At 38.7% G+C, this 21,367-nt stretch overlaps 1 long non-coding RNA gene across 1 annotated transcript; it reads right to left on the bottom strand.

The window, feature by feature from the left end:
• Positions 1-18,989: 18,989 nt before the first annotated feature.
• Positions 18,990-21,149, bottom strand: LOC139965223 (uncharacterized). The gene is made up of 2 exons (XR_011792193.1): positions 21,120-21,149; positions 18,990-21,056 (listed from the first exon to the last, which is right to left on the bottom strand). It is a non-coding gene; the product is annotated as an uncharacterized lncRNA (long non-coding RNA).
• Between the last annotated feature and the right edge of the window lie 218 nt (positions 21,150-21,367).

Raw genomic sequence — 21,367 nt, 5'->3', positions numbered from 1 at the left:
AAGGAGAAGAAGAAGGAGAAGGAGAAGGAGAAGGAGAAGGAGAAGGAGAAGGAGAAGGAGAAGGAGAAGGAGAAGGAGAAGGAGAGGGAGAGGGAGGTGGAGGAGAGGTGGAGGTGTAGGGAGAGGTGGAGGGAGAGGGAGAAGGAGAGGGAGAGCGGGAAGTGGAGCGGGAGGCAGCTGCAACTGGAGCGGGAGCCTACTCAGTTCGGGCTCAGGCAGCAACAGATCTATATCCCATCTCCTCGGGGAATGGCCAACGAATGACCGAGGGTCAGGCGGCTAGGGCCATCGTGGGGCTTGTCAGCAGTACTTCGAGCCTTTACAAACAACCTGTATTCGGCCACTTTGGGGCGCTAATAAAGAAAACCTAGTTTCTCATTGCAGTGGCATGAGCAAGGAGGAGTTGTTTACATGCGTTGTCGTTTATCATATCTGTTCGAAAACCATTTGATTAGACTAGTTCCAGGTCCGGCTTGTTGTAGCTAAACGCCAGGTTTTAGCTCTTCTCCCGGGATATTTAATCCTGGAACGCAGAATATGTTTTCTATTGCCGAAGATAAACTATGGTGTGACCAGTCAGGGCAATGCAATGGTATTTGAAGAGAACAGAGAGTCTCCGGTGGACGATCACGTGTTTGTTTATGTTAACACGGGCACCACTCTCGGTGGCGTCAAAAGACACGTTGTCAAGGTGGCTGGCAGAGGTGATCAGATCGTTTGCGATTGATTTGGTGAGAGACAGGGAGAGAGACAGGGAGTGACGAGCTTACGTGTTTCCATTGCCGCCGCCCTCCCCTCGAGGGGGTGGGACACCCGGACGGATAAGTGGTCACTTTTGACTCTTTCCGTGGAACCAGCTCACATTGGAGGACAGGGTCACAATCGATTTAGACTCAGATGATCAACCAAATTAATATTGGTGAGTTCAACAGTTTGACTCGGTTATCAACCTAATGTGTCATATTTTGAACCTTAGTTTTAAAGTGGTTCGATCAATATGAGGGGTTGAGAAGTGTTTACAAACAGTACTATCATGTAGAGAACACAATTGACACATTTAGTTGGGTAGACTGCAGATTGTGTCAGGTCAGCGATATGTTGTTGAGTCGTATTGCATTGTTTATTGTGCATATTATTCATATTGGGTATACTGTTTACATTACGTAGATTGTATATATCGCATATATTGTTTATATGGGTATATGGGTACAACGGGTATGATCTATGGGGTACTTTGGTGTACGAGTATAAGTAGAGTTAGTGAGTCTTGCCTCTGAGTGGAGGTCATTTTGGGAGAGGAAGGGATCAGGGGAAGGAATGAGCACAGTGTTAAAAGGGTTACCAGTTTATTCTAGGCATGGTAGAACGTGAATGCTTTGGTTATGAGGAGACAGGTAAGTACGTCACTGGCCAAAAAAAAATCCACACCGGTATGTTTTGGAATATTTGGTTAAGACCGTTGTGTCTACTACAAACTAAAATGCAGGGTCAGAGAGCAATTTAATTGCTTTCACTAAGTCATTTCATTCACGCTTTCGCCACCCCGTTTTTCCTCTCTTGACCATAAATCATATCCACCCACTGTCACTTGTTTCCTCATTAACCACCCCTTGGTCCCTACCATCCCATTCGATATATATATATATATATATATATATATATATATATATATCAATTCCCTAGCGCTCTTCCTTATGCAGCGGCGGAAAGTCACAACAGTTACTTCCCGCACCGCCGTTACTGTTAGGCCATGTTTTTCTTCACCGATAACAGTTCTTTCCTCATTTCATTACACTTTGTCTAAAACATCTTTAGAAAGGTGGAATAAATCTCTTCATATTTCAGTTGTTTTCTAGTTTCTGTTTAGCATGGCACAATCGGACTTTAGGGGTTAAAAGTGTAGAGCTACGTAACTTTTGAAAACCAAAAATCACACGTAAAACACACATGGCAACTTACATGTAGCGCCGTCTGGCAATTGTGTATCTATAACACTGCCCCCCCCCCCTTTGTCTAAATTGAATATGCATTACAAATGAGTGACAGATTCTGTACATATTAAAAATTATTGTGATTGGTTAAAGTTTTCAATCGGACCTAGAGGTAACAAATGAGAGTCATCGTTAGAAGATATCGACCTTCTTGCCCAACCTCGAGAGAGGCTATTGTAGACGCCCGCGTGGTAGCGCTAGTATAGGGTACTACGCACGGTTTAATCGTTTGTGTGTATTTTTTTGTTTTTTTTGTTGCTGTACCGTTTAGAACTCACATTCAGTTTAAAAGCACATTAATTGGTAGTTTAAGTCACCAAAATTTTTATAAACATAGTGAATGCAATAGTTTGCGTCACAGCAATATAAAGAAACCTCCCACAACAGAATGGATCAGTCCAATCTTCCTTCCCGCAATGATTCACAGCTTGAGTCACACTTTATCCTTCAAAGAGCTTATATTGCAGTACTATTTAGTGTCGTTTTTTATTGGGGGGGGGGCGGGGGGGAGGGGGTGAAGGAATCGATCATATATATAAATATATATATATATATATATCAAGGTCGTATCCAGGATTTTATATACCGGGGGGCGCGAATTACTATCTAAGCGGAGCGCCACCATCAGTTGGCGCGCAGCGTACAATAAAGTTTTTGGTTTTTATACCCCCCAGATCCCCGGAAATGGCACTTCTCGGGCTTGAAAATGACCAACCAGATGTACACTTTTGCCTGAGAACCAAGTATTTCCCAATAGTTTTTTTTTTTCATCCATAAACTTATTGAAGATTTTCTTCAGTCACAAATCATGTTCGACCTCGTCGCATGTCCTGTGGATCATTGCTTTTGTAGGTAATTCTACGTCACGGCCACAATACCCGACAGCCCAACTTTTCAAGAGGTTATGAAATGAAAAATTTTTATGTCTTGGAATGGTTTATCTACATTACTACAACACCACCCATGCGCAACTTTCCGTAAATACGGCTTCAAACGCCAGAAATTCTCTGTCAAATTTTCCCTAGAGACCTCTCGAGCTGCCACTCGTAAAAAAAAGCAAAGCTGTCCACCACAGTTCATCCGACGTCATCAAAGGAACCATTTCAGCCAAAGCCGACTCCCCGCTGTTTACCGATACGGCGTCATACAGTTTACAACATGTAACCACAACACGCTTCTCATCAATTGTCTTCTCCCGAATCTTCCGATTTCGAGGAAATAGGACTTCACCTCTCAGGACATTCGTAAGCTTTGACTAAAATTATTTTCTCGAGGAAGAAGAGGAGGAAATAGTTTTGAGGGTGATGAAGACAATATCGGTGTTTTTCCCTCTCAATTGAGCCCCTTGCAGAAGAATTGTAAAACGATCCCGATGGCCGAGACGCGTCGCTGCCGTGCGAAGTCCCCGAGCAGAACGGTTGGACGACCCTGAACCGAAACTGGTCGGTTGAGCATAAACAAAACCACCGTTATTAAGACCTTCATATGATTTAAATTATCTCGAATGTCGATGATCCTGCTACTTAACTTCGTAGCGAAGCTTATAGAATTTTGTGTCTTACAGTGCAAGGAAAATGTGACATTCTGTTACAGTGCAACCCTAGAGTAGTACTGGTAACATGGCCCTAGACCTAACTAATAGACGTTGTATAACAGGCTAGCCCGTGTAATTGTATCATCCAACTGTTACGTAAAATCACAACATAACGCCAGTTTTACCACAAAAGAAAACTTGCAGATCTAGAATTGATTGTTCTAAAACCAACTGGCTTTAAGTTTTGTGCAAAATATTAGGTAACCAACAAAAAATCGTCATTTGCTGTATCAAGGAGGCCTAGGCTATGGTCATAACAAGTAATTTGGCAATAGTATAGGCCCACAGGCACTCATAACTTTGTGTATGTGTAGTACGTGTTTTGAGCGAGTCGTGTTCAAATTCTTCGATTTCTGTCATCTTTTGGAAAAGCTTGCAGTAGAAATCCGTATTTACTTGTGGAGGAGCAACCTGATACCACATATCGGCTCGGCATATTTAACAGTAACGAGATAAATTTACGTAAAAACAAAACACCAAATCTAAATTACTACGGAGCGCTGCAACAGTGTAATGTTGTGTGTTCTCAGACGTTTAAGAATGTAAACATAGCGTCTCGGAAGTGAGCTGAGTCCCTCGACTGACGTCACGCCGCATTACTGTAAATACAACAATTTTTCGAAAGTTTTTATCACCCTCGAATTTTTGATTGTTTATTCCTCGAGGATGCAAGCTTCGTTTGACACAAATTGGGTATCAATGGAAAGCTACGAGTATACAAAATACGATGAGAAAGATTTTTTTTTCCATTTCATAACCTCTTTCAAGGTTTTCAGCCCATTATTTGTACAGAATTTGAAAATTCACTTCAAAACATACCCATGATGTTGCAAAAAATGTCATCTATGGACAAACATATAGAAACATCCTTCATCCCCTAACAGACCGGTCAAAATTTTCGAAAATTCAGACACAGTTAATTTATTGGTGTACAAATATTAAACCCTCTTATAACGGATATTATAAAACTTGGTTGAAGGAAATTAAATAGTACCAGATATTCCGAAACCGAACACTACACACATAGGCGTAGGAGGCGGGGGGGGGGGGGGACCGAACGGTACACGATGGCATACGATCTAATAACCTATGCTTGCTTATATGATATTGACATTAACATGTTGAACGCGCGCGGAGCGCTCGAAAAATTTTAGGTTATATTTATCGCACAAGTCGTTACAGCCACCCCCCCCCCCCACACCCAAATCAAATTGTTCTCCTATGGCTACACACATCGACAGTTTTGAGGCTGTTCATCCCGGAACCGCCATTTAGATTTGAGATTGAGATTAAAATTGAGATTTAGAATGAGATTGAGATTAAGATTGTGATTGAGATTTTGATTAAGATATAGATTTAGATTTAGATTAAGATTTAGATTTAGATTAAGATTTAGATTTTTATTTTCAGATCTATATAACTTTGGCCAAAAAAGTGCGTTCAGAAAATGCATGTTTTAATTGAATATAACTTGCTTTATCTTTCTTACACTTAAATTGCAAACTTAAATTTATAGAAAAAAAATCGCAAATATTTGGTAAGTTCTTATTTCGCTTACAATCATAAATATAATACTCTATGTGATTAAAAAAACCGATTCTCTACGTCTAATATGATAGACCCAGTAAAATAACAGTCCCAAAATAGATGCTCGATATTCTCGGTTTCCTGTTACAGATCAAACAATGCAATAATACGGTGTAAAAATTTAAACTGAAAGTATTGGAGCTTTGCATCTAATACCGTGTAATATGGATTCTTAAAAAAAAACTGTCCCAGTCTTAAGGAGCAACTCCACTTCTCTCTTGCAGTCGTAACTTTTGGTAAACGATGTAAATACATTTTATAGATATGCTGAGAGATGGTGCTAGCCCGAATGGCATTAAAATACATGATAGTATTGTTGTTCATAACATCAGTACTATGGCAATCTAACCTTTCCCCCACTGGGGAATTGCACTTATTATTATTATTATTATAGTAAATCAAAGAATAACATACCAGAAAAATTCCACTTCACGACCGGTTTCGGAAGCTATTATTCTGTAACTGCGATATTCACACGTATTGTCCTACGGTATTCAAATTATCTAGCTAACCGTAGGCCTATTGTTAACAATGACACAGGCTTGTAAACACCCATCTATGTTTGTCGTGTGGTTTACGTCACGATTTAAAGCAACTCGTTGAGTTGTATAGGTCAGTAGGCAATACCGGGTTCACATGCGTATTAACATGGGCAGACGGACCGCTGCTCCCCCCCCCCCTCCACCCCTCCGCTTTTTCAATGTGGTGGGTGGCTAAAGCATGTTCTGCCCTTATCTTTGAAAACAATGACCCAAAACACTTCCTGCCCTGAGTCAATTTTGATAGCTCCCTTAGACAATGCTGTTCAATGAACGTTTGGAATTTGAGACTGCACCTAACGAGTACAATTCATGTTTCCTTTTTGCTGAAAAGGGTTAACTTTCTTAATGAACTGTTATTTGAACAAATCTTCCTGGCAGAATAACAACAGAAGTGCGTTTTTTCATCCCAAAATGTGAACAGCATTCAATGATCTCACACTTGAAACAAATCTAACTCATTTAGTCTGTATAACATCATGTAAACACAGGGTCACATCTTTGCTGTTCCAGATCGTTTTCTGCCTACATGAAATAATCATCAACCAAAGAACACATTACAATTGAGGATCTTGATATCGAAAAATTGGAAATGATATGACAGACGGAAATATTTCTTTCCACAAAAAGCGCTCTTTTACAGGAATTACTTTACATATATATATATATATATATATATATATATATATATATATATATATATATATATATATATATATATATATATATATATATACCACTGGTTTGACCCATAGGGGGAAATGGAAAAAAGTGAACCATAAGGGGAAATTGAGGGAAAACACGAATAACATGGAAATAAATTATATTTTAATATCTAAATTTTCATGAAATACTTGTCATGATGTGCTCTAATGTGCTACATGTCTTTTGAGATTAAATTAATAAGATCTTAGGATATACCTTTTTTGGACCTTTAAAAATTTCCCCCGAACGTATTTTTCCTACTAATGAGGATTAGGGGGAAAAGTTTGTATTTCTCCTTAACAGTATTTTGTATTTCTCCTTAACAGTTTCTTGTATTTCTCCTTAACGTTGAAATAAGCAAATTTTCCTTTAAGGAGAAATACAAACATGTATTCGTAGTACAGAATTATGATAACGGTGGGAGGATTGAGTGGTAGAGTAATTTCTCCGGGGACAAAACATATGATATGTAAGAAAATTTGATGATAAAATGAAAATAATCAATAATATAAACTATGATAAGTTTAATATTATTTACTATAACATCAGGAATGTAAGGGGTTCATATAAAAGCGCAATAAAAGGGCTGAAAAACTTCGAACTATCTACACGGTCGCACTTACCCCAAACCCCTCCCCCTTTCCCTCTTTCATTGGGAACTCTAGCCCAACCATCTGTTCAGAAACGTTCAAGCATCTCGTATACGAAAATCGGTGAAGGAAAGCTACCAGGGGCGTTGTGGGTAGGGGCGGGGGTTGCGACGACTTTAATACCCTATTAGTTTTCGAGCATAACAGTATTCACTCTGGCTAATTATTAGTTTAGTTTAGTTACCAAAGGATCAGGAAGCTTTACAGTAGCTTATTTGAGAACCTATCCGTGCTAGATCATGGATGAACACCGGCTTACTTCAAGCCTTCTATTTTCGATAATTGTTCAGAGGGTAAAGAGGCAGGGGTGTGAATTCTCTCCCATTCCTGCTCCCGGGACCGCCTTTTAAAGTCCCCGTCAACTTTTTTCGATACATTTGTACCACTGGCCCTCACTTCACAATCTTAAATTCACACTGGTTGAGCAAGTAAGCAACTGAGTATAGCTATCTGCTTGAAGGCTACATGGACTATTTACTACAAAAGCTATATGTTAATGTAACAGTCAAAATTTGCATTTCTAATTAGATACAAGTTTCTTGTATTTCTCCTTAACGTTGAAATAAGCAAATTTTCCCTTAAGGAGAAATACAAACATGTATTCGTAGTACAGCATTATGATAACGGTGGGGAGGATTGAGTGGTAGAGTAATTTCTCCGGGGACAAAACATATGATATATAATATACTTTGATGATCAATGAAAATAATCAATAATATAATCTATGATAAGTTTAATATTATTTATTATATCATCAGACTGTGAGGGGCACATATAAAAGCGCAAAGAAAGGGCTGAAAAACTTCGAACTACTCACACGGTCGCACTAACCCCACCTCCCTCCCCCTTTCCCTCTTTCGTGGGTAACTCTAGCCCAACCATCTGTTCAGAAACGTCCAAGCGTCTCGTTTACGGAATTAGGTAAACGAAAGCTACCAGGGGCGTTGTGGGTAGGGGCGGGGGTTGCGACGACTTTAATACCCTATTAGTTTTCGAGCATAACAGTATTCACTCTGGCTAATTATTAGTTTAGTTTAGTTACCCAAGGATCAGGAAGCTTTACAGTAGCTTATTTGAGAACCTATCCGTGCTAGATCATGGATGAACACCGGCTTACTTCAAGCCTTCTATTTTCGATAATTGTTCAGAGGGTAAAGAGGCAGGGGTGTGAAATCTCTCCCATTCCTGCTCCCGGGACCGCCTTTTAAAGTCCCCGTCAACTTTTTTCGATACATTTGTACCACTGGCCCTCACTTCACAAACTTAAATTCACACTGGTTGAGCAAGTAGGCAACTGAGTATAGCTATCTGCTTGAAGGCTACATAGACTATTTACTACAAAAGCTATATGTTAATGTAACAGTCAAAATTTGCATTTCTAATTAGATACGAGTTTCTTGTATTTCTCATTAACGTTGAAATAAGCAAATTTTCCCTTAAGGAGAAATACAAACATGTATTCGTAGTACAGCATTATGGTAACGGTGGGGAGGATTGAGTGGTAGAGTAATTTCTCCGGGGACAAAACATATGATATGTAATAAACTTTGATGATCAATGAAAATAATCAATAATATAATCTATGATAAGTTTAATATTATTTATTATATCATCAGACTGTGAGGGGCACATATAAAAGCGCAAAGAAAGGGCTGAAAAACTTCGAACTACTCACACGGTCGCACTAACCCCACCTCCCTCCCCCTTTCCCTCTTTCGTGGGTAACTCTAGCCCAACCATCTGTTCAGAAACGTCCAAGCGTCTCGTTTACGGAATTAGGTAAACGGAAGCTACCAGGGGCGTTGTGGGTAGGGGCGGGGGTTGCGACGACTTTAATACCCTGTTAGTTTTCGAGCATAACAGTATTCACTCTGGCTAATTATTAGTTTAGTTTAGTTACCCAAGGATCAGGAAGCTTTACAGTAGCTTATTTGAGAACCTATCCGTGTTAAATCATGGATGAACACCGGCTTACTTCAAGCCTTCAATTTGCAATAATTGTTCAGAGGGTAAAGAGGCAGGGGTGTGAAATCTCTCCCATTCCTGCCCCCGGGACCGCCTTTTAAAGTCCCCGTCAACTTTTTTCGATACATTTGTACCACTGGCCCTCACTTCACAAACTTAAATTCACACTGGTTGAGCAAGTAGGCAACTGAGTATAGCTATCTGCTTGAAGGCTACATAGACTATTTACTACAAAAGCTATATGTTAATGTAACAGTCAAAATTTGCATTTCTAATTAGATACGAGTTTCTTGTATTTCTCCTTAACGTTGAAATAAGCAAATTTTCCCTTAAGGAGAAATACAAACATGTATTCGTAGTACAGCATTATGGTAACGGTGGGGAGGATTGAGTGGTAGAGTAATTTCTCCGGGGACAAAACATACGATATGTAATAAACTTTGATGATCAATGAAAATAATCAATAATATAATCTATGATAAGTTTAATATTATTTATTATATCATCAGACTGTGAGGGGCACATATAAAAGCGCAAAGAAAGGGCTGAAAAACTTCGAACTACTCACACGGTCGCACTAACCCCACCTCCCTCCCCCTTTCCCTCTTTCGTGGGTAACTCTAGCCCAACCATCTGTTCAGAAACGTCCAAGCGTCTCGTTTACGGAATTAGGTAAAGGAAAGCTACCAGGGGCGTTGTGGGTAGGGGCGGGGGTTGCGACGACTTTAATACCCTGTTAGTTTTCGAGCATAACAGTATTCACTCTGGCTAATTATTAGTTTAGTTTAGTTACCCAAGGATCAGGAAGCTTTACAGTAGCTTATTTGAGAACCTATCAGTGTTAAACATGGATGAATACCGGCTTACTTCTAGCCTTCTATTTTCAATAATTGTTCAGAGGGTAAAGAGGCAGGGGTGTGAAATCTCTCCCATTCTTGCTCCCGGGACCGCCTTTTAAAGTCCCCGTCAACTTTTTTTTCTCGATACATTTGTACCACTGGCCATCACTTTACAATCTTAAATTCACATTGGTTGAGCAAGTAAGCAACTGAGTATAGCTATCTGCTTGAAGGCTACATAGACTATTTACTAAAAAAGTTATATGTTAATGTAACAGTCAAAATTTGCATTTCTAATTAGATACGAGTTTCTTGTATTTCTCCTTAACGTTGAAATAAGCAAATTTTCCCTTAAGGAGAAATACAAACATGTATTCGTAGTACAGCATTATGGTAACGGTGGGGAGGATTGAGTGGTAGAGTAATTTCTCCGGGGACAAAACATATGATATGTAATAAACTTTGATGATCAATGAAAATAATCAATAATATAATCTATGATAAGTTTAATATTATTTATTATATCATCAGACTGTGAGGGGCACATATAAAAGCGCAAAGAAAGGGCTGAAAAACTTCGAACTACTCACACGGTCGCACTAACCCCACCTCCCTCCCCCTTTCCCTCTTTCGTGGGTAACTCTAGCCCAACCATCTGTTCAGAAACGTCCAAGCGTCTCGTTTACGGAATTAGGTAAAGGAAAGCTACCAGGGGCGTTGTGGGTACGGGCGGGGGTTGCGACGACTTTAATACCCTGTTATTTTTCGAGCATAACAGTATTCACTCTGGCTAATTATTAGTTTAGTTTAGTTACCCAAGGATCAGGAAGCTTTACAGTAGCTTATTTGAGAACCTATCCGTGTTAAACATGGATGAATACCGGCTTACTTCTAGCCTTCTATTTTCAATAATTGTTCAGAGGGTAAAGAGGCAGGGGTGTGAAATCTCTCCCATTCCTGCTCCCGGGACCGCCTTTTAAAGTCCCCGTCAACTTTTTTTTCTCGATACATTTGTACCACTGGCCATCACTTCACAATCTTAAATTCACACTGGTTGAGCAAGTAAGCAACTGAGTATAGCTATCTGCTTGAAGGCTACATAGACTATTTACTAAAAAAGTTATATGTTAATGTAACAGTCAAAATTTGCATTTCTAATTAGATACGAGTTTCTTGTATTTCTCCTTAACGTTGAAATAAGCAAATTTTCCCTTAAGGAGAAATACAAACATGTATTCGTAGTACAGCATTATGGTAACGGTGGGGAGGATTGAGTGGTAGAGTAATTTCTCCGGGGACAAAACATATGATATGTAATAAACTTTGATGATAAATGAAAATAATCAATAATATAATCTATGATAAGTTTAATATTATTTATTATATCATCAGACTGTGAGGGGCACATATAAAAGCGCAAAGAAAGGGCTGAAAAACTTCGAACTACTCACACGGTCGCACTAACCCCACCTCCCTCCCCCTTTCCCTCTTTCGTGGGTAACTCTAGCCCAACCATCTGTTCAGAAACGTCCAAGCGTCTCGTTTACGGAATTAGGTAAAGGAAAGCTACCAGGGGCGTTGTGGGTACGGGCGGGGGTTGCGACGACTTTAATACCCTGTTATTTTTCGAGCATAACAGTATTCACTCTGGCTAATTATTAGTTTAGTTTAGTTACCCAAGGATCAGGAAGCTTTACAGTAGCTTATTTGAGAACCTATCCGTGTTAAACATGGATGAATACCGGCTTACTTCTAGCCTTCTATTTTCAATAATTGTTCAGAGGGTAAAGAGGCAGGGGTGTGAAATCTCTCCCATTCCTGCTCCCGGGACCGCCTTTTAAAGTCCCCGTCAACTTTTTTTTCTCGATGCATTTGTACCACTGGCCATCACTTCACAATCTTAAATTCACACTGGTTGAGCAAGTAAGCAACTGAGTATAGCTATCTGCTTGAAGGCTACATAGACTATTTACTAAAAAAGTTATATGTTAATGTAACAGTCAAAATTTGCATTTCTAATTAGATACGAGTTTCTTGTATTTCTCCTTAACGTTGAAATAAGCAAATTTTCCCTTAAGGAGAAATACAAACATGTATTCGTAGTACAGCATTATGGTAACGGTGGGGAGGATTGAGTGGTAGAGTAATTTCTCCGGGGACAAAACATATGATATGTAATAAACTTTGATGATAAATGAAAATAATCAATAATATAATCTATGATAAGTTTAATATTATTTATTATATCATCAGACTGTGAGGGGCACATATAAAAGCGCAATGAAAGGGCTGAAAAACTTCGAAACTACTCACACGGTCGCACTAACTCCACCTCCCTCCCCCTTTCCCTCTTTCGTGGGTAACTCTAGCCTAACCATCTGTTCAGAAACGTCCAAGCGTCTCGTTTACGGAATTAGGTAAACGGAAGCTACCAGGGGCGTTGTGGGTAGGGGCGGGGGTTGCGACGACTTTAATACCCTATTAGTTTTCGAGCATAACAGTATTCACTCTGGCTAATTATTAGTTTAGTTTAGTTACCCAAGGATCAAGAAGCTTTACAGTAGCTTATTTGAGAACCTATCCGTGTTAAATCATGGATGAACACCGGCTTACTTCAAGCCTTCTATTTTCAATAATTGTTCAGAGGGTAAAGAGGCAGGGGTGTGAAATCTCTCCCATTCCTGCTCCCGGGACCGCCTTTAAAGTCCCCGTCAACTTTTTTCGATACATTTGTACCACTGGCCCTCACTTCACAATCTTAAATTCACATTGGTTGAGCAAGTAAGCAACTGAGTATAGCTATCTGCTTGAAGGCTACATAGACTATTTACTACAAAAGATATATGTTAATGTAACAGTCAAAATTTGCATTTCTAATTAGATACGAGTTTCTTGTATTTCTCATTAACGTTGAAATAAGCAAATTTTCCCTTAAGGAGAAATACAAACATGTATTCGTAGTACAGCATTATGGTAACGGTGGGGAGGATTGAGTGGTAGAGTAATTTCTCCGGGGACAAAACATATGATATGTAATAAACTTTGATGATAAATGAAAATAATCAATAATATAATCTATGATAAGTTTAATATTATTTATTATATCATCAGACTGTGAGGGGCACATATAAAAGCGCAAAGAAAGGGCTGAAAAACTTCGAAACTACTCACACGGTCGCACTAACCCCACCTCCCTCCCCCTTTCCCTCTTTCGTGGGTAACTCTAGCCTAACCATCTGTTCAGAAACGTCCAAGCGTCTCGTTTACGGAATTAGGTAAAGGAAAGCTACCAGGGGCGTTGTGGGTACGGGCGGGGGTTGCGACGACTTTAATACCCTATTAGTTTTCGAGCATAACAGTATTCACTCTGGCTAATTATTAGTTTAGTTTAGTTACCCAAGGATCAGGAAGCTTTACAGTAGCTTATTTGAGAACCTATCCGTGCTAGATCATGGATGAACACCGGCTTACTTCAAGCCTTCTATTTTTAATAATTGTTCAGAGGGTAAAGAGGCCGGGGTGTGAAATCTCTCCCATTCCTGCTCCCGGGACCGCCTTTTAAAGTCCCCGTCAACTTTTTTCGATACATTTGTACCACTGGCCCTCACTTCACAATCTTAAATTCACATTGGTTGAGCAAGTAAGCAACTGAGTATAGCTATCTGCTTGAAGGCTACATAGACTATTTACTACAAAAGATATATGTTAATGTAACAGTCAAAATTTGCATTTCTAATTAGATACGAGTTTCTTGTATTTCTCATTAACGTTGAAATAAGCAAATTTTCCCTTAAGGAGAAATACAAACATGTATTCGTAGTACAGCATTATGGTAACGGTGGGGAGGATTGAGTGGTAGAGTAATTTCTCCGGGGACAAAACATATGATATGTAATAAACTTTGATGATAAATGAAAATAATCAATAATATAATCTATGATAAGTTTAATATTATTTATTATATCATCAGACTGTGAGGGGCACATATAAAAGCGCAAAGAAAGGGCTGAAAAACTTCGAAACTACTCACACGGTCGCACTAACCCCACCTCCCTCCCCCTTTCCCTCTTTCGTGGGTAACTCTAGCCCAACCATCTGTTCAGAAACGTCCAAGCGTCTCGTTTACGGAATTAGGTAAAGGAAAGCTACCAGGGGCGTTGTGGGTAGGGGCGGGGGTTGCGACGACTTTAATACCCTGTTATTTTTCGAGCATAACAGTATTCATTCTGGCTAATTATTAGTTTAGTTTAGTTACCCAAGGATCAGGAAGCTTTACAGTAGCTTATTTGAGAACCTATCCGTGTTAAACATGGATGAATACCGGCTTACTTCTAGCCTTCTATTTTCAATAATTGTTCAGAGGGTAAAGAGGCAGGGGTGTGAAATCTCTCCCATTCCTGCTCCCGGGACCGCCTTTTAAAGTCCCCGTCAACTTTTTTTTCTCGATACATTTGTACCACTGGCCATCACTTCACAATCTTAAATTCACACTGGTTGAGCAAGTAAGCAACTGAGTATAGCTATCTGCTTGAAGGCTACATAGACTATTTACTAAAAAAGTTATATGTTAATGTAACAGTCAAAATTTGCATTTCTAATTAGATACGAGTTTCTTGTATTTCTCCTTAACGTTGAAATAAGCAAATTTTCCCTTAAGGAGAAATACAAACATGTATTCGTAGTACAGCATTATGGTAACGGTGGGGAGGATTGAGTGGTAGAGTAATTTCTCCGGGGACAAAACATATGATATGTAATAAACTTTGATGATAAATGAAAATAATCAATAATATAATCTATGATAAGTTTAATATTATTTATTATATCATCAGACTGTGAGGGGCACATATAAAAGCGCAAAGAAAGGGCTGAAAAACTTCGAAACTACTCACACGGTCGCACTAACCCCACCTCCCTCCCCCTTTCCCTCTTTCGTGGGTAACTCTAGCCCAACCATCTGTTCAGAAACGTCCAAGCGTCTCGTTTACGGAATTAGGTAAACGGAAAGCTACCAGGGGCGTTGTGGGTACGGGCGGGGGTTGCGACGACTTTAATACCCTGTTATTTTTCGAGCATAACAGTATTCACTCTGGCTAATTATTAGTTTAGTTTAGTTACCCAAGGATCAGGAAGCTTTACAGTAGCTTATTTGAGAACCTATCCGTGTTAAACATGGATGAATACCGGCTTACTTCTAGCCTTCTATTTTCAATAATTGTTCAGAGGGTAAAGAGGCAGGGGTGTGAAATCTCTCCCATTCCTGCTCCCGGGACCGCCTTTTAAAGTCCCCGTCAACTTTTTTTTCTCGATACATTTGTACCACTGGCCATCACTTCACAATCTTAAATTCACACTGGTTGAGCAAGTAAGCAACTGAGTATAGCTATCTGCTTGAAGGCTACATAGACTATTTACTACAAAAGATATATGTTAATGTAACAGTCAAAATTTGCATTTCTAATTAGATACGAGTTTCTTGTATTTCTCCTTAACGTTGAAATAAGCAAATTTTCCCTTAAGGAGAAATACAAACATGTATTCGTAGTACAGCATTATGGTAACGGTGGGGAGGATTGGGTGGTAATTTCTCCGGGGACAAAACATATGATATGTAATAAACTTTGATGATAAATGAAAATAATCAATAATATAATCTATGATAAGTTTAATATTATTTATTATATCATCAGACTGTGAGGGGCACATATAAAAGCGCAAAGAAAGGGCTGAAAAACTTCGAACTACTCACACAGTCGCACTAACCCCACCTCCCTCCCCCTTTCCCTCTTTCGTGGGTAACTCTAGCCCAACCATCTGTTCAGAAACGTCCAAGCGTCTCGTTTACGGAATTAGGTAAACGAAAGCTACCAGGGGCGTTGTGGGTAGGGGCGGGGGTTGCGACGACTTTAATACCCTATTAGTTTTCGAGCATAACAGTATTCACTCTGGCTAATTATTAGTTTAGTTTAGTTACCCAAGGATCATGAAGCTTTACAGTAGCTTATTTGAGAACCTATCCGTGCTAGATCATGGATGAACACCGGCTTACTTCAAGCCTTCTATTTTTAATAATTGTTCAGAGGGTAAAGAGGCCGGGGTGTGAAATCTCTCCCATTCCTGCTCCCGGGACCGCCTTTTAAAGTCCCCGTCAACTTTTTTCGATACATTTGTACCACTGGCCCTTACTTCACAATCTTAAATTCACACTGGTTGAGCAAGTAGGCAACTGAGTATAGCTATCTGCTTGAAGGCTACATAGACTATTTACTACAAAAGCATGTTAATGTAACAGTCAAAATTTGCATTTCTAATTAGATACAGGTTTCTTGTATTTCTCCTTAACGTTGAAATAAGCAAATTTTCCCTTCAGGAGAAATACAAACATGTATTCGTAGTACAGCATTATGGTAACGGTGGGGAGGATTGAGTGGTAGAGTAATTTCTCCGGGGACAAAACATATGATATGTAATAAACTTGATGATAAATGAAAATAATCAATAATATAATCTATGATAAGTTTAATATTATTTATTATATCATCAGACTGTGAGGGGCACATATAAAAGCGCAAAGAAAGGGCTGAAAAACTTCGAACTACTCACACGGTCGCACTAACCCCACCTCCCTCCCCCTTTCCCTCTTTCGTGGGTAACTCTAGCCCAACCATCTGTTCAGAAACGTCCAAGCGTCTCGTTTACGGAATTAGGTAAACGGAAGCTACCAGGGGCGTTGTGGGTAGGGGCGGGGGTTGCGACGACTTTAATACCCTATTAGTTTTCGAGCATAACAGTATTCACTCTGGCTAATTATTAGTTTAGTTTAGTTACCCAAGGATCAAGAAGCTTTACAGTAGCTTATTTGAGAACCTATCCGTGTTAAATCATGGATGAACACCGGCTTACTTCAAGCCTTCTATTTTTAATAATTGTTCAGAGGGTAAAGAGGCAGGGGTGTGAAATCTCTCCCATTCCTGCTCCCGGGACCGCCTTTTAAAGTCCCCGTCAACTTTTTTTCTCGATACATTTGTACCGCTGGCCATTACTTCACAAACTTATTAATCACTCTGGTTAAGCAAGTAAACAACTGAGTATAATTTATCTGCTTGAAGGCTACATAGACTACTACAAAAGCTATGTTAATGTAACAGTCACAGTACCGGTGCAAGGGGACTGGGGTTGGAAGCGGATCAGTCGTTCGGTAGTTTGGTTTTTGTGTCCACGTTCTTTCCCGGACCACTTTTTCTCAAAAAATCTCTTTTTTTGGCAACAAATTATTTGACGACATAGTAAATTGCCAAAAATACAGTGCTTTTTCCTAGCGCGCTTAATATTATTTCTTGGGGAAGGGGTGGGCTATTCATCACTTACGTGAAATTTGTTTAATTGTTCACTTCATTCCAACTGAGCATTTGGAATTAAGTGAAAAATTAAGCATGTTGCAGAAAATGTTGAGTTGACGAGATACGATAAGATGTCAGTTAAACATTTTGCAGAAAAATGTCCAATCGCTCAGTTGGAATGAAGTGAACAATTGAACATTTTGCAGCAAACTGTCCAATTGACGAGGTATGATAAGTTGTCAATTAAACATTTTGCAGAAAATTGTTGGATTGCTCAGTTAAAGCAACTGAGCAATCCAACATTTTCCTGATTTTTGATAAGATTCTATTGTTGTTATCTTAACAATTTACTGAAAAATGTCCAACTTATGGGGCAAAGTTTTCCTTATGTTGATGGCACTTTTAAGCTTCCGTAGATTAGCATTGAGCGTTTTATTGTATTCCACAGACCATATATATCCTGAACTTATTTGAAGCCAGCCTGCTAGCGAACAGGATCATCCCACCCAATAGCAAAATTAGTACATAGATAAACCAAATTGAAGCTGGCGAACGTTGTACAGATGTTCTATTAGGCATTTTTTTTTTTAGAGTATTCAAAATCTTACGAAGTTTTGTACGGTGGAGTATAAAGATCGCGAGAAACAATTTCTCAAAGTGGCAAGGAAAACGTAAATATGACTGATTAAAGGACAATCTTAACCGAAATTTTTAGGCCATTCACAATCACAAGAATATATGAATAGGCCTAGGTAAATTATAGTGCGACAGTTGGCAAGTTCCGACTGCGGCACTCAAATTTTCCAACTACTGTCAGGGCGTTGTAGTCAAGTGGTTAAGGCAGTGGACTTGTGATCTAAGGATTACAGGTTCGAGCCCTGGCCAGATCATTGTCCTTTGGCAAGGCGCTTTATCTCCATTGCCTCTCTTCACCCAGGTGTATAAATGGGGACCTGCGAGGTAACTTGTAAATATAGTTGCGTGCGCCGGTTTGTGGCTGCACCCTATGGGAAGTCCCCTGTGGGACACGTGGTTGTGGTGCACTGCGGTGCTCCAGGAGAGATTGATTGAATTGTGCACACTTTGGTGTGTGGGTGTGACAAGTTACCAATGACCAGGGGTTAAGTTGTAAAGTCATGTGAGGAGGCATTAGCCTCATACAAGACTGTAAACCTTCAACTTTCTACCAAGATTGGGGAGTGAGACATCCCCACTTGCCCCCTCTGAGATGTCCTTGCTCATTGCGTACCTGAGGACAGTGGTGTCAAATCACACTGCGACATGAAATGCTTTGCATCAATAACAACATTTGCAAATTGCTACATTTACGGATGTCTTCTACCAAGAAATAATAGGAGGGGTACCCCATTTCACCTTACTTGCATCAGCTACATTCACTGTGAACATGAAAAGGGCTTGGAGTACAATAAGCCATAGACTGACAAAAATAAAAGAAAGCTCAACTGGTAAGCAGCGTCCTGGCCAATTGAAAACCTGCTTTCCAGTTTTCAAAGTATGTTCATCACTAATAAAGGACATTTTAAAATCAGTTTGATGCAAAAGCTCTCTCCTCAGACAAATAAAGTTGCCCCACCAAATTGATCAGAAAATGCTAGGGGGTATGAGTTTAAGATAGTTGGGAATTACCAGGGTTAGGTGTTTTCTGTGCCATTCTCTGTGTGGAAGTTCTCTGGCTGAAGTTCATGTCCAGGGGCTGGGGTTGTCTAACATCAGTTATCACTTTCTGTTCTTCAAGGAAACTGCACAGTACACAGAGCCTTTAACTATTTTCTTTAGGATGTATTTTCATACAATTTCTTTATTCATACAAGGCCTTTTACTACACTTAACACAATTTGACGTACAAACAATTTATGTGCCAAGTGAGAAACATTGCTTTTTACATGAAAAAAGTGTGGCTCATTATGAAATGTAATTATTAACACAGCATAATGGAAACAGAATGGATCAGTAAATACCATTGTGCAAATCAGGATATGCAAGTTAAATTTTTAACAAACTGGGAAGTGTGGATAAACAAAGCTCCTTTATTTTGTGATGTTTTCTTCAATTCAATGAAAATGATAGTTGTTCGTCTACCATGGTTGAAATCAAAACCAGAGTCATGAAGAAAACCAGAGATACTACAAATGAATACACAATATAGATGTGACAGGAACAAATTGGTCTTCTCTATTGATTCCACAAACATTCGAATTAATAATAAGTTGCTGCATTTTGTGTAATTTTTTGGTGTAAAGGTATAGATGAAAATCAATGCAACAATGTTTGGGTGTTTGAACTTGACTTCATCTGAGAAACTAACTTTACAAAGAAACATTAATAATTACATAAAAAGGAAGTTTTTGGACACATTTTGCAAAATGCAAGTTATACATTTGATACATCATGCACATATAATATTACTCATATTGTAGCTGGTACGGTCAAAACATCATTACTTATACTTAAGCGTATACACCTCTTTATTTGTGTTCAGTAACTGGTACCATTAAAACATCATTACTTATATTTTACTGTATACACCTCTTTATTTGTGTGCAATAACTGGTACCATCAAAACATCATTACTTATCATTTACTGTATCCACCCCTTTATTTGTGTGCAGCCACTGGTACCATCAAAACATCATTACTTATATTTTACTGTATACACCCCTTTATTTGTGTGCAGTAGCTGGTACCATCAAAGCATCATTACATATATTTTACTGTATACACCTCTTTATTTGTGTGCAGTTACTGGTACCATCAATACATCATTACTTATATTTTACTGTATACACCCCTTTATTTGTGTGCAGCCACTGGTACCATCAAAACATCATTACTTATATTTTACTGTATACACCCCTTTATTTGTGTGCAGTAGCTGGTACCATCAAAACATCATTACTTATATTTTACTGTATACACCTCTTTAATTGTGTGCAGTAACTGGTACCATCAAAACATCATTACTTATATTTTACTGTATACACAGCTTTATTTGTGTGCAGTAGCTGGTACCATCAAAACATCATTACATATATTTTACTGTATACACCTCTTTATTTGTGTGCAGTTACTGGTACCATCAATACATCATTACTTATATTTTACTGTATACACCCCTTTATTTGTGTGCAGTAGCTGGTACCATCAAAACATCATTACTTATATTTTACTCTATACACCTCTTTATTTGTGTGCAATCACTGGTAACATCAAAACATCATTACTTATATTTTACTGTATACACCTCTTTATTTGTGTGCATTAACTGGTACCATCAAAACATCATTACTTATATTTTACTTTAAACACCCCTTTATTTGTGTGCAGTAGCTTGTACCATCAAAACATCATTACGTATATTTTACTGTATACACCTCTTTAATTGTGTGCAGTAACTGGTACCATCAAAACATCATTACTTATATTTTACTGTATACACCCCTTTATTTGTGTGCAGTAGCTGGTACCATCAAAACATCATTACATATATTTTACTGTATACACCTCTTTATTTGTGTGCAATCACTGGTAACATCAAAACATCATTACTTATATTTTAATGTATACACCCCTTATTTGTGTGCAGTAGCTGGTACCATCAAAACATCATTACTTATATTTTACTCTATACACCTCTTTATTTGTGTGCAATCACTGGTAACATCAAAACATCATTACTTATATTTTACTGTATACACCCCTTTATTTGTGTGCAGTAGCTGGTACCATCAAAACATCATTACATATATTTTACTGTATACACCTCTTTATTTGTGTGCGGTAGATGGTACCATCGAAACATCATTACATATATTTTACTGTATACACCTCTTTATTTGTGTGCGGTAGATGGTACCATCAAAACATCATTACTTATATTTTAATGTATACCCCTTATTTGTGTGCAGTAGCTGGTACCATCAAAACATCATTACTTATATTTTACTCTATACACCTCTTTATTTGTGTGCAATCACTGGTAACATCAAAACATCATTACTTATATTTTACTGTATACACCCCTTTATTTGTGTGCAGTAGCTAGTACCATCAAAACATCATTACATATATTTTACTGTATACACCCCTTTATTTGTGTGCGGTAGATGGTACCATCGAAACATCATTACATATATTTT

Source organism: Apostichopus japonicus, chromosome 1 (genome assembly GCF_037975245.1).
Source record: "Apostichopus japonicus isolate 1M-3 chromosome 1, ASM3797524v1, whole genome shotgun sequence".
NCBI classification, from domain to species: domain Eukaryota; kingdom Metazoa; phylum Echinodermata; class Holothuroidea; order Aspidochirotida; family Stichopodidae; genus Apostichopus; species Apostichopus japonicus.
Note: the sequence above shows the minus strand (reverse complement) of the source record. Positions and strands in the feature narration are given on the sequence as shown.